The 15114-nt window shown below is 41.6% G+C and overlaps 1 pseudogene; it reads right to left on the reverse strand.

Annotated features, from left to right (window-relative positions):
- Positions 1-14077, reverse strand: part of LOC140515475 (WD repeat-containing protein 82 pseudogene) — a 445535-nt pseudogene extending 431458 nt beyond the window's left edge.
- Between the last annotated feature and the right edge of the window lie 1037 nt (positions 14078-15114).

The following is a 15114-nucleotide window of genomic DNA, read 5'->3' on the forward strand; positions in this document are numbered from 1 at the left end:
TCCCAATATCTCTTCCAAGAAAACCCTAAATGGGGTCAGAGACTCAAACACAACTGAACAGCTGCAGCTTCCTATAGGGTTCATGCTAGATGGAAAGGTGATGTTGGGGCTGAGTTAACTTACTTAAATCACCACTCTATATGGTATCTCTGAGTAGTATTGAGTATTTTTCATTGTCCCCCTAGACCTGGAAGGCTCTTCCTCCTTCCCTTCACCTCAGAATCCTTCTCCTTCTGCAAAGTCATGTTCAAGTGCCATACCTGACAAGAGGTCTATCTTGAATATACCCAGTTGCTAGTCCCTCCCCTATTACCAGACAGAGAAATATAGTTTATGTACGTATATAAATACATATATAAACACATATAATCTCCCTATGTTTAATGTTACATTTTGTACCTCGCAACTGACATATAGTAAGTGTTTAATAAATGCTTGATGAATTGAACTTCTGTATTTAAACAATTTCAGGATCATCTAGGTGTGAGCTACAAGTGCGTGTCTTTGAGAGTTGCATGAACAAATGCTGCCCCAAGTGGCTAACACATCTTTGTTATACTTGAACTTGAAAATATCTATGCTGGAAAAAGTTTCCACAAAATCAAAACATCTCCTTGAAGATAGACACTTTCTCTATTAAGTTGCTATAGAGTACGATTAAATATATTACTGGTGTGCAGCGTGTAGACATGTCTGTACCTGTTGCTTTACCTGTCCAGTTTTCATTCCAAAATTCATTGCACCTGAAGGAATGGCAGACGGAAGTGGAGTGACACTAGCTGCGGAACAACATGGGGACTTTAAAAGCAAAGAAGAAAACAGAGAGGGCAAAGTTAGCAATGGGGAGTCCCCTCTCCAATCACCTGGGCAAGACAAGTATGCAGGCAGTTGGGAAACCCTCTCCCCTATGTGCACTTCATTGGAGCCAAAGGACAGGCAAAGATACAAAGTAGAGAAGCGTACTCAAAATAGTGACTGGAAAGTAAAGGTTCCTTCTTAGCCATGAAAGCAACACCAAAGTCAAAATGCCAGAACATTCACTGAAGTGCTCCAGGTTCCTACAACACAACTGTCTGAATGTTGTTCTATCACTGAAGTGCCATGATGGGCAAAATGTCTTAAGACAAATATCTCCTGGGAAAACAGAACTTTCTAGCCACTGGGGGCTTGAAGACTAGCTTGAGAAGGCTTACAGGGAATGGCAAATGTTTCTCCTGAGTATATTAATGTTTATTTATTTGTCTTATTTATTTCCAATAGTCTCATCAGACAAAGCATATGTAACTATACCTGCACACAATTCTAAGTGAAAAACAGTGGAGACGGAAGGTGAGGATTTCTATAGCATGATGGCTTCAAGCTACCATTGTGACAGAGTAACCTATGTGCCTAAAACTAGATGAGAACGATAATCTGGAAGGGGAGTGACCGCTAGCTCTGGGCTATTATCACCCAGTGGTGGGTGATGCAGATAATGGCTGGAGGAAGTACCTGACAGCACAAACTGTTCCCTACAACTGAAGTGGATGAGGCATCGGTTAGGGTGCCCTGAACTAAACAAAACTAAGGAGATTCTCCAGTTCACTGCCCCACCCAGCCTCCCTTTCCCTCCTAAGGTATAAACTGCCTAGGTGTTGTACTCCTGTCCAAGTGGCCAGAGAAGGAAGATGCTAGGTTCTGTTAACAGGGTTCTCTCCTCCTCTTTACTCGTATACCCTAAGAATTACATGCTACTCTGCCTCTACCATCACTGCCCTTTCATCTGACATCGATGAATCTTGGATGCAAAACAGGCAGAAGCTAAGTTCAACTGCCCAAATGCCAGTTACATTTCCGGTGGCTTTTGATGGCCAAAGAGAAGTCTCACACTTATATCATGAATACTTTATTTAAGGGAAGAAATGGAAAACAATAAGCATGACAAACAGGAAATATATCACACACAAACAAAAGAATAAACTGAGTAAATTTTAATAGACAAGAAATAACTGGTTACTGGTACGGAAACAATTTTCATATCAGCTGCTTGTGCAGACAACTAATTCATTATTTGAATTAGTAAAAACTAAAATTAATACCAAATCAGAATAATAAAATGAGAAGATCTGGTATGCAAGTAAGGCTACATAGCCTGACCTATTTAAATAGTCTGTTGATACAGAAAAATAAAAGGATAAAAGAATAGAGGTTCACACAGATTACCATCATTTCCTAGGAAAATTTAACCAATGTACACATAGTGCTAAAATGAGGAGACCAGAAGAAGCTATAAACTGCTTCAGTCAACAAACACTTGTTTAGCTTACCAAATGGAGAAATGTAAAAACCAAGCACACCAGGGGAGAACAGACATTCATTTGGAAAATCTCACAGGGGATGGTTGTGGCAGATTGCGAACATTATTTTATAGAACAGAAAATTGGTGGACGGATGAACTCATTTACAGAAATCCAGATGTACTTTACAGATGAAAAATGGGAAAGTACAAACATTTCTATGACAAACTTTCTCAAGGATGGTGGAGTCCCTCAATTGCTACATGAGGAAGTAGAAACAGCACTAAAGAAAACAAAGATGGGACAAGCAATTGCACTGGATTAGCAGAAGTATGTACACAGAAGGTCTCTATCACGGGTAACACAATTTTGAGAGTATCAAAGAACTAATTCTCAAGATATGTGACAGAGGAGAGGAAAAGCTTGGGAGAAAAGCACAGACTTTATCATTACCAAAAACAAAAAGGAGTAGAATTTAACATGACCAATTTTCCCATCGCTAAAAATCTTCGTGAAAATAACTGATGAATGCATCAAGTGATTCTTTAATGAAAGTTGGGAGAATAGAAGCAGTAGTAAGCTTTCAAACAAAATTCCGTAAGAGACTCCATTTTTAGAACAAAACTGTTTATTGAAAAGTACAGAAAATACACCATCCCACTGTGTCTTTTGTTTGCTGACTATGAAAAAGCTTTTGATTCAGTGAAGAAAACATTTCCCCAAAGGCTCCTCCAATCAGGTGTATTCCAAGCAAATGGTGACATCAAACAAGACTCCATAAAAATGTAACCCTTGAGTTAACTTTGCCAATTTTGTGATCATTAATATTAAGCAAGGCATACAACAGTGAGATGTATGTCATCAAGGATGTTTGCCAATGTCATGGAGGATGCTCAACCCACAACCTCTACTGGCATTCATGCAATGTCATGAGATGTAAAATAAGGCCCTCAATACGTTGAGTGGACCCTTGTGGAGGATTTACTGGAGGTTATGAATAGCGATGAAAAGGCAAGAATGGGGTGTGCTCTCCATTGCTGAATGGACTACCCACACTGATGACACATCACAGATTTATCAAAGTGAATGCTTTTTAATAAAACAGGTTGGTTCTCTAGTTTCCAGACATACCTCTGCCCCAACTCCTGCTTCTGTTGTGTCCTCAAACATCTTTACAATATTTCTCTCAACCGTTCATATCAAAAGTACCTGGTATTCCATAGAAATATAATGCCAGAAGTCTTTTTTATTGTTGTTCAGTCTTTTCAGTCGTGTCCAAGTCTTCGTGACTTCATTCAGCAAAGATCCTGGAGTGGTTTGCCATTTCCTTTTCCACCTCATTTTACAGATGAACAAACTGAGACAAATGGAGTTGTCACTTGGCCAGGGTCACACAAGCATCTGAGGCTGGATTTGAACTCAGGTCTTCCTGACTCGAGGCCCTGCACTCTCTCCACTGCACCACCTAGCTGACCAGAAGTCTACAATTTATTTTAAAGATTCTAGTCTGGATGTCCATCCAAGATGGGTGCCAGAATAATTCCCACATACCTCTACCAGCAAAAATATAAGATTTTCATTAGATGGAAATCCAACAAGAAACTATTACAACAGTTTATTTTTTCTTTCTCTTCCTTTTTTTGGGGGGCTGGAGAGACAGAGGTGAGAGAGGAAGATTGTAACAGATTCTTCAAAATAAAGGGACAATGAAAATGCATACACACATTAGAGAAGAGAAGGAAGTTCAGAAGGAAACACAAAGGGCAGTTTTGAAAGTAATGTTTGGATTTCACTACATACTTTTTAAAAAACCAAATGATAGGAAATAATGCTCACAGTTTGATATACAGTCTTCATGGGTTCTGCTGTATATATGGGAAATGCTCTTTTTAAAGTTCACATGTTTCAAACACGAGAGAGAATAGCAGTGCTTTATTTCCACATGCAGGACATTTACAGGTATTATTTTTATAGCATGCAAAAAACTTTGTTTAGGTCCGGAGCATGGGACAGCAACAGAAATTAGCCAGACATTTCAGCTATATCTGAGGCCACCCACTAAAATTTAAATAATTTATAAACTATATATACATACACACACAACACCACACCCACACATACATACACTCACTCTTAAACTATTAGACTATTATAATGGGAATAATCTATGGTCAGAACTCTAAATGCTTTCAAGTGAGTTTAGCACAGTCATACATGTATTTTTCCCTGCTTTTCACTTGTGTAGGAGGGGTAGGGGGGAAATTGTTTTGTATCATAAAGCAGAGAACACAAAAGGAAAGGAAGATTAAAGACAAGACTGTACACATGCTGTAATATAACCAAAGGTCTAGGTAAGTGAGTGGGTCCAAGATCTTTATGATATATAATAGCTGTTTATATGGAAAATTCTCCTTGGTGATAGGATGTCAAAAAAGAAATGAAAAGGATGAGCAACACAGTGTTCTTTGCTTGCCCGTGGTACATAAAACAAGGGAGAGGCAGAAGAGACAAATATGAATATAAAAACAGATGTAATATATGAGCTCCTAAGAATTCATTTCCTACTTTTGTCCTCAGAGATTTTTTTAAAGAAAATTTCACGGGCAAGTTATCCTCACATGTAGACCTAAGGGACAGGGAAGCTTGTGCATTATTATCCCCATTTTACTTTTTTTTTTTTTAACCTTATAAAGAAAATGACTATATCTAACATAAACATAGAAGAATGAGGCTCAAAGCCCAAGATTCTACATAGATGAGTGGGAGAAGGTGGAGCCCAACAAATAAAGACCAGGAAGGTTAAGTTGGGAGAGGGGAAAATGAGAATCGTGATCTGAGTTCAAGTCCTAGTCCTGCTACTTAACTAGATGTGGGTCTTTAGGCAAATCACTTGACCTCTCTGAGCCTCGGATTCCTCCTCTGTAAACTGGGGCAAAAATGCTCTGATGATCTCTAAGTATATAACTCCTGAGTTCAAGTCCTAACACCTCATCTCATGATTCTCCACCACACTCAGGGTCTTGTTACTGTACCCATACTCTCCCAGTTGCCTTCTCCTTGATTTGGAGTAAAGGCAGAATCCTTCAGGTCACAGGCTACAGCATCATTTCATGCTCTGCCACGATTCACTAGGCACAATCCCTAGTTCATAGGGTACTCAATCGAAAGCTGGAAGAGACTTAGAAGAGATCTAGTTCTGGCTCCTCATTTTACAGAGGAGGAAACTGAGACCCAGAGAGACTGAGTGCCTAGTTTATGATTGCACATAGGTTCCTAGATGTAGATGTGGAAGAGACCATGGAAGAGACTGAAACCCAGAAAGGTTAAGGTACCTTCTCAAGGTCACAGCTACAATTTTCCACATATGGCAAAGAGTAAGCATACTAGGCAATTGTTTCAGAATAAACTGGGATTCCTAACTTTCTTCACAATTTGATTTGTTTTTAAGTAAAAGGACTTAAAAGAGAAGTATGTTTTGTTTGTTTTTTTTTTTTAACAGAACTGAATTTCTATGTTAAGAAGTTTGTGCGCAAGGCTCTCTTCATGTGATGAAGGTCTAGAGAAAGCAAATTACAAAAAGTCTGGAAAGGACAATGATGTTGTTAAATTCTTATTTACATGGTATCTTTTATCTTCAAATTGCTTTTAAAATTGAAATACATCAAGCATATAGAGTTCCATATAACTTTTCATTGAAGACATATGTGTACATATATATATATAATATATACATACACACACACATATATATTTACGTGCACATGCATGTGCGTGTGTAAAGCCTGTATTCAAAAGGTCTAATTAAATACAGTCTCCATTTTCACACATTCACCTATTATTAACTGAGCTGAATGACACAAAGCATATTCTTGAGCTATCAGAATACTGACACATTATTTCTGGCTGCATATCGTGTAAGGAATTTTCAATTTCATTTCAGGAAATCTGAGGGTATTATTGGAATTAATGTAGTTCCCCAAAACCACTGTTCATAATATTTATAGAAAGATATTTCACATATATTTTCTAGAAAACTTCTATATAAAATGGAATAAAGAACTTGATATACAGTATGTAATGGCGCATTTTCAGTCCTTGAAACAGTGTACATCCAACTAACATTTTTCTAGGTTACCTGACAGTGCAATCTTTAGGAATCTCTCTGCCAGTGCAAGCTGACCTAACTAAAATCAGGTCCTTCTAATAGTTTTGAAAATGCCAAAAATAAAAATAATAATATCTGCTCGTCAGTAGCAGATCTCACTACCTATTTATTTCACTCTATGTACAAAGCATGCCTGTATGAAACATAAAACCGGGCAGTAGCTAGACCAGTATGTAGTACATGCTCTGACAAATACAACAATTACTTTACAAAGGGGGGAGGGGGGAAGAAAATATATTACATAGGAGACACATCTCTCTTGAGGTGGTCAGAGAATAGACTCATCCTCTCCTCCATTCCCCAGCCTATTAATCCCCAAGCATGCTTTATGGAATGGAATCCAATTAAACCTTTTACCCTTTGCAACAATATCATCAATTTCATCACCATCACCATCACCATCACCGTCATCATCCCTAGCATTTATATAGCACCAACTACTATGTGCCAGGCACTGGGCTAAATCTTTTACAAACATTATTTTATTTGCTCCTTACAACAACCTTGGGAAGTAGGTGCTATTATGATCTCTACCTTACAGATGAGGAAACTGAAGCAGGGAGAGGTCAAGTGACCTCTCATACAGCTAGTAAGTGCCTGGGGTCACATCTGCACTCAGATCCTCCTGATCCCAGGCCCTCTGTTCTATCCACTGTGCCATTCCTTGGCTGCCTCTGCTTCTATGTTTGTATTTGGTTCCTCAGTTCCAACTCCTAGAATATAAATTCAGTGAAGGCAGGGAATAATTGTCTCTTACTTTTCTCTCCTCAGCACCTTGCAAAAGGATGCTTGATCAATGCCTGCTAAACCGACCTGGCTAGCTTACTGACTGGAAGCAAAGAACCAAATCCTAGTCTAGTATATTTTTTTTTCCATTGCACCCCAATGCACAGTCAAGTCCCTATTGGAGGGAGTCTCTGCATTCATCAGTAAGATCATCACACTCTTCTCTCTCACTTCCCCTACCACCAGTCAGCTCACCAGCATTTCCTCTTCCATATTTTGAAAATAGACTATAGATGCTTTTGTTACATAGTTTGATTTGTTAATATCCAAAAAAGCTAATTTGTCTTTCAACCATTCCAGTCTAAATAACTTTAGCTGCAGGGTTGTATGGGTGGAAAAGTCCTGGAATTGAGTGACCATGAACAAGTTACTTAGCTCCTCTAAGCCTCAGTTTTCTCATCTGTAAAGTGGATACTATACTACTTACCTCATCTACCTCAAGTCAAGAAGCACTGATTAAGCATACACTACATGTCAGACACCATGCTAAGGACAGGGGATGCAAAAAAAGGTAAAAGCTCAGTCCCTGCTCCTAAGGAACTCACATCCTAATAGGAAAATAATTAGGTACATGCAAGATATGTAAATGTAAAAAAGTGTTAATAGAAGATAATCTTCAAGAGGAAAGCACTAGCACCTGGGAGGACAGATTGTGGTAAAGTCCTTTGTGAATCCATAAGTGCAAGAGAAGTGGGAATGTGCACTGAGGTGAAGTCTTTGGTTCTGGTGGCCCAATCCCAAAAGAATGTTGTCCTTTCAGGGTAGTGGTGAGCTGAGCACAGTGTGAAGTCAGCTCCAGGAGGGTGTGTGTATCTCCTTGAAAACAACATGACATTTATGAAAGAGCTAGTTACATGAACCTGGCTTCTAAATGATGGCGTGACATTCACCTCTTGCGTTGCTTGTCAATCAGTCCTCAGGCAGATTATTTGGGGTCCTGATTCATTTCTTCTGGACGGCCTGAGCATAAAGCCAGGTGAATTCGTAGAACTTGCAGAATCACGATGGAAGGGAAACAGTCCAGTGGTTCCTGACCTTGGGGATGGAGAAAACAGTGAGTTACTGCAAAGGGTCCATGAATCCCTTCATGCACCAAGCACTGGCATTTGGATCTTTTATCAGCTCCAACAAAATATGCAGTGAGACTCAGAATAAGTAGCTATGCCTTCTGTAAACTAAAGAATGTCTCACACATGTATATTACTACTTTCCTGACATATGTAGATGCTGTTATGATTAATGTAATTCAAATTCATTTAGAAAACATCACTGAATTCATACTAGTTTTTTGTAGTACATTTTCTCAATCAAAAGATAGTAATATAATCACAAAGGGGCGGAGGGAATGGGTGGAAAGAGAAGGGAAGAGGTCTCAAGACCATTCTATGTCAAACAAGGGCCCCACACTCGAAAAAGTTTCTACTGATGTCATTCTACTGATGTGTGCCTGAGACCTGTTGGGGAGCATTTCAAAGGCCCACTGCAGATCATGTGGTACTGGCATGAAATGAGACTCCTCCAGTTAGTACAACAGTCTCATGAAGTCACTCTTAATTTGATTTCTCAATTGACTTCCTTTTTGCAAATATCAATATGGAATACCAGTGCTAAGGGTCACATCTTGAATCTTTATTAAAGCATCCAAAATGGCAGGTTGGCATAGTGGCCAAAACACCAGAGTGGGAGTAAGGATAACCTGAGAAAGTCCTTACTTATTAGCTCTGTGGCTATGGCTGAGTCACTTAATCTCTGTAAGCCTGAGGCAATTCTCTCAACACCATATATTGTAGATCAGATACAAGGAAATACCAGCTTTTCACCTTAAAATAATTTTAGGAAAGACTTTAAAGGAAGACAATCCTAGTTTGGCTATGTAATCCTCTAAGTTGCTGCACATTCTCCTGTATCACTGAAAGAACACAAATCCACACTGGTGGTAGCAGGAAGCACAAAATATTCAGTGGAAGAAAAGATAATCCTTGTTATTTCTCAGGGAAAATTAAAATATATATTTTTATAGCGAAGAACCCACTCCCTTGAAAGAGGAAAAATTTACACAACAATTTTCCCCCTTGATGTAAGGTAGCATTCTTCCAAATTAGCTTATACACAGGCCCCAAGCAAGTACAGGCTCCTGCACGGTAAGCACAGTAAGAGGAAAGCGACCCAGGAGACCAAAAGAAGAGTTTTTTGGGGAAACTGCAGCAACAAAAATCATTGACACATGCAAAAGAAATATTATCACCGGTGTGTTTTTGCAGAGTCCATATTATGCAAATACCCAACAACTCCTCCACCCAAATCATCCAAACAGCATTATGGGCATTCAAGGAAAACAACATTGTGCAATATACAGTAATTCATTTTTACTGAAGCAGCAAAGTGCCAGGAAACAAAAATGACTTGGGTTAGATTTTCCTGTTAACTAGTCTGAAAATAGTCCCCCAAAGCTAGAGGGCAAATGAATAACAATTAGAAAACACAGTGAATCTTTAAATCCAATTTAATCCCATCCAATCCCAAAGGCATCAAGAGTCCTGCTATATGCAATGCAGTATTCTGGGCATTAAGGATACAAAGACAAAACAGAAAAATGGTCCTTCCATTACTGAAGCTTAGATTCCATGGGAGGAATGAAACATATAAATGCCTAAGAACATATATGGCTCGAAGGCCACTCGATGGCACAGGGGACAGAGTGCAGGGTCTGGAGTTGGGAACACCTGAGTTCAAATCCAGCCTCAGACACTTAGCTGGGTGACCCTGGGCACAGGGTCTTAGCTTAACCCTGTCTGCCTCAGCTTCCTCATCTGTAAAATAACCTGGAGAAGGAAATGGCAAACCACTCCAGTACCTTTGCCAGGAAAACCCCAAATAAGGTCACGAAGAGTCAGACATAACTGAAAAGACTGACCCCTAACAACTAAGGGAATTAGGAAAAGGTTAACAGAAGAGATAGCACATGGGCCAAGTCTTAAAAGAAAGCAAGGGATTCTAAGAGGCAGAGGTATGGAAGAAGTGCATTACTTCTATAGGGAACAACAACCTGTACAAAATTAAACAAAGGCATTTCCATTAAGGAAAAAAAAGAAGTTACTCCTGCGAATACAGCAGTGTGCAATTAACTGAGACAAAGAAAAGAATTACATTTATTGATTTATACAATAAAATGCACAACTTTTTACATCTTTCAAAAGGTATTAATGTCATATGTCCTCTTGCATGCAACTATGATGATTTGGCACTGAGTTCACAAGTTTCAGATACATATTTTTTAGTTCACCATGTAATTACACATCACAATTAATAGAATATGCAGACCTTTGACAAGCAGTTCATTTTTCCAATTTCAGCTTTGACTACCATCCACATGTTTTCAATGGTGCTTAAAGCAGGTGAGTGTCCAGACCATCATGGAAACAAGTTTATCTCCATCACTTAGATAAATTTCTTAACCCTTTGTGATATGGGCCACACTGTAAAGTCAGGTTAAAGTATTCAATTTCTATCTCGTCTTGAGAATTGCTGCAACAATTCTCCTTCTCAAGTTACATACTTATCAGAGTTCATCACTTCCTCAATGGAAACATGCCCCCTCTCTCCTAGTTTCTTGGAGTGTAAGTGTTTTACAATCTGATGCAGATATCCAGATCTTACAGGCTCATTTGGACTTCTGCTAGCAGTTTTGGTAATATTTTGAATGGAAAAGTGAGTTTCTACATTAAAAAGATTATTCCTTCCCTGCCCCCCATCCCAATTTAACTGCTGTTGTGAACCTGGTCTTCCTTCTGTTCTTTCAAATTCAAGAAGCCTACAACTGAGGAATCAGTAAAAAGCCCCCAGGCTTCCAGGTACTTCTGAAGGCCTTTAATTGATCCTGTTTTAGCATCAGCTCTAAGGATCCTTGAAACACAACTTCCCCACAAGAAGAGGTTCTTCACTATCTCTAATAGTAACTAAGGAGCATTTCAAGAGTTATACTTTCAGCCATTTTCCATGGAGTAATGTCTGTTCTTAAGAACCACAAAATTAAAAACACAACACAAAACGAAGAAGATAGCTATACGGTATAAAACTCAGCTGACAAAGAGTAAAAATAAGGGAAACAGCTCATCTGATCAAGGTCATGAATTCTAAGCAACTTAGTTACAAGAAATGTACATATACATGACCACTGCAGTCACAAAATGAAATAATAAAATTAGAGCTTGTTCCAAGTAATTTATATGTCACTGTATACACAAGTTGAAGCACAGTTCTTTTTTTTTTTTTAATTGCTAACAGAAAGGAACTGCCTTAGCTAAAGCAGACAAGACCAAGGGAATCTTTGAGGAGAATCATGCCTGCTGTATTTGGTAGATTTCCATACTCAGTCCTCTACTGTGTCTGAGCACATAGTGTGTGACCCAGGTGGTAGATCTTGATGAGAGCTCTCAGGCTCAGGTTATCATCAAAATCTTTCCTTTTTGGGAGGTGAAGAGAGGCAGAATTACAGAGAGAACGATTTAAGGATGGTTCTCTAAAGCAGAGTTTTATTAAGCACTCTGCTAGTGGTTTGGATTATCACAAACATGTCCTCCCACTCCCAAAATCTAATGACAATGAAGCTGTCACATGTTCAATAAATGAACTAAAGCCTGGCTTTCGTATTCACAGAACCACAGCAGTGAATATGAATTAATTATAGGAGCTGATGTATAAAAGCACAATCTCCACCTCAGATCACAAGGATCAGTGGCACTTGGATTAAAGATTTTGTTCTCCAACTTTTAAAAAACTTCTTCTTCCTTCAGCAAATAGTCCTCATATTGCTATCTCTTACCTAATTCATTTTTCTCCTTAGGAAACAAGGCAGAAAGCCTTGTAGATTTCTAAGAACCATAGAGAGATGAGTACTTGTAATTTGCACCTCCTTAACAGAACGTAATTGGAAAGAACTGAAAAGTACTATTATGTGACTGAGTCTTGATCAGAAGCCTTTACTAGGGATAAGAATGGTAATCTCTGGCTCTCCCAGAATAAAGGATTTGCAAAATGGCTACTCTTGGATTTGGGAGCCATAATACCTTCCAAAGGCACTTTCTTACAACTGAGCCTTTTCTCTTCTCTAACAATTTCCTCACATTTTCTCTCAGGTTTACTTTAAGACAGATATAATTTTCCCATCATCTATGAGCATGAGTCCATCAATCAAAACCGAAAAAATATTCTAAAAATGATTATAATTCTTTTTTTTCTAATACAGTTAGCTGATTTTTGGAAAAATAAAACAGGAAGGGGGAATAAGGGAAATGTCTAAGTAATGTAGTGTCATGATCTTAGATTTTAAGCTCTTATCCCAGAGTATAAGTTTCACACTCTGGGTGGGCATGGAGGAGTTGCCATCTGGATTGGCAGAGGGAAAAATTCAAATGCAAGAAATAGCAGACTCATTTGGGCATCTGAGTACCCCCAGACTGTTAATCACTTCTACAGAAGTGAACAGGCACCTTTGGGAGCTGCTTTAAGTCATTTAGACCATTGGGGAACTAACTCACAGGCTCTTCCATCTAGAGGGGGAAGGAGCTGAAGAGGCACACATCAGGGAAACTCCTCATTTTACAAAGGAGAAAATTGTGGCCCTGGAAGGAAAGTGACTGCTCCAGATGAACTAGGTAGAGCAGTAGGGAAAGTGCTGGACATGGCGTCAGGAAAGCTTGGGTTCCGATTTGGTCTCAGATACTCAGTAGCTGACCAAGTCATTTAACTTCTTTCTGCCTTCCTCAGTTTCCTCCATTTTAAAACGAAAATCCTAATGGCACCTATCTGCCAGGATTGCTGTGAGGATCAAAGGAGATGCTATTTGTCAGATGCTCAACACAGTGCAGGGCACGGAATCTGTATTTCATAAATATACCCTGTGCCTTTCTTTCCCTCCATCCTGTTTGCACTCGCTGCCTGTGTTCACTGAATTCCTCCCATTGTTTTCAAGGGGAATTCGGCCCCATGGTCCCTGACACCTACTGGGCACTGCAGGCTCTTCCCCTCAGTTCCAAACTGCAGGGGTATGAGCTCATCAGAGGAAGGAGGGTCAGGGCCCCACCCCCACCCCCACGAAGGCAGAAAATCAAACCCATATGCGTATGGGGGTGGGGGGGGGGTCTCCCTAACCCCAAATGTAGGCTTTGGGTGACATGATGCGTTGACTTCTCGGTTCATCCAGCTCCTTCCGATGGAAAATGAGGCACAGCAGGGGGCTGCGGGAAGGCGGGAGGGCACGGGGGGGGGGGGAGGGGGGCGCAGGGGGAGGAGGGCCTGGGGGGTCGGGGGAGCGAGGGGCGGGGGCAGGGGGGCCGGGGAGCGCTTCACGGACGCCATGGCCGCCCTTCAGAGAACACGCCAGCCAAGGCCGACTCGGTGGCCGCACTTACCCCCGGTGCTGGCTACGGCTCGGCCTTCAGGGCCCCCGCCGCGGGCCCCGACGGCCTCGGCTCGGTGCATCTCGGCGGCCGGCGCTTTCTCCTCCAGCGTCTCCTACGGAAACAGAGAGAGAGGGAGAGGGAAAGCCCTTTGACCGCGGCAGGCACGGGCCGGGCCTCCCCGCAGGGAGAGGCCGTTGCCGGCGTCGGCAGCCGCCCCGCGCCCCGCGCCCCGCGCCCCGCGCCCCGCGCCCCTGCCCTGCCTCAGGGCGGGGGGCCCACCTACATGGTCGGCCGAGGTCGCTCCCGAAGGGCCGGGTGGGAACGCTGGCCCCCGGCGCTCCGGTCAGCCGTCCCCTCACGGCCCGGAGCCCAGCGACTTCCTGTCCTGCAGCCGTGCCCTTCCCCTTCCCATGGCTGACTAAGATGGCTGCCCACCTACTTCCTGTCCCTGATCCATAATCTTCCCCCTCACAACGTGTAGGCGTCTGTCTGCCCAGCTACTTCCTGTCCCACAGCCATAATCTTCCCCCTCCCATGTCCGAAAAAACCCTGACCGTTGGGGCCTAACCCCCATTTCCCAAAGAATAGCCATGGTCTTCCACCACACCCTCCTACAGCCTCCTACTCCCTCCCTCCTACAGCCATCCTCTCCCCCACACCATTTATTTCAGAGGAATGTTCTGCTCACTTCCTGTCTAAACATTCTCTTTTCCCATTCTTTTCTACACTAAAATTCATCCCCCACACTTGCTGTCCTTTACAGATAGTTTTCCTTCAGTCAGCACCTGGGGGTGGGGGTGAGAGGAGATCCAAGGCTAGAGCCAAAGTGGGCCCCCATGGGACCTGAAAACAAGAGCAGAAGCTGCTACTGCTGTTGTTCAGGAGGACACAGAGGAGGCAGCACCAACCTTGCCACCCCGGGCTGCCACCACCCCCTCCCCACCTCCATAGGCTGCCCCTGGAGACTCAGGGGCTTGAGATGCAGACAGCTATGCTTGGAACTACAGTGAACTTAGAGGGAAAACATTCTGCTTGAAAAAGGTTGGGGGCTGACCCCTAGGTTAAACACATGAAGCATGACTCCTTCTTACCACCTACAAAAAGTACAAGTCCCATAGCCTGGCATTCAATGCTTCTCCCAATTCAGCCTCAAACTCCTTTTCTTTCTCTTGTCCTGCTTCTCTCTTCACGGATACCAAACACTCCAATCCAAAGGGATAACCAGGCTCACTTTGCCTATGTCCTTGTCTTTTCACAGACTATCTTCCATACCTGGAATGCCCTTTGCTAAAATCCTATTCTACCTTAGGACAGTTCATCCTCTCAATATATTAGTTGTTCAGAGACCTTTCTAGCTCCCCATGGTGCTCAGGATAGCATTCAACGTATAGGAAGCCCTCCTCCTTAATGCCCATTGAATTGGAGGGTCAATCAACATGCCCTTATCCATGAAAATACAGCTTTGTATTTTGGGTTTGTTTTTTTT

The sequence above is a fragment of the Notamacropus eugenii genome, chromosome X (assembly GCF_028372415.1).
Source record: "Notamacropus eugenii isolate mMacEug1 chromosome X, mMacEug1.pri_v2, whole genome shotgun sequence".
In the NCBI taxonomy this organism is placed as follows: domain Eukaryota; kingdom Metazoa; phylum Chordata; class Mammalia; order Diprotodontia; family Macropodidae; genus Notamacropus; species Notamacropus eugenii.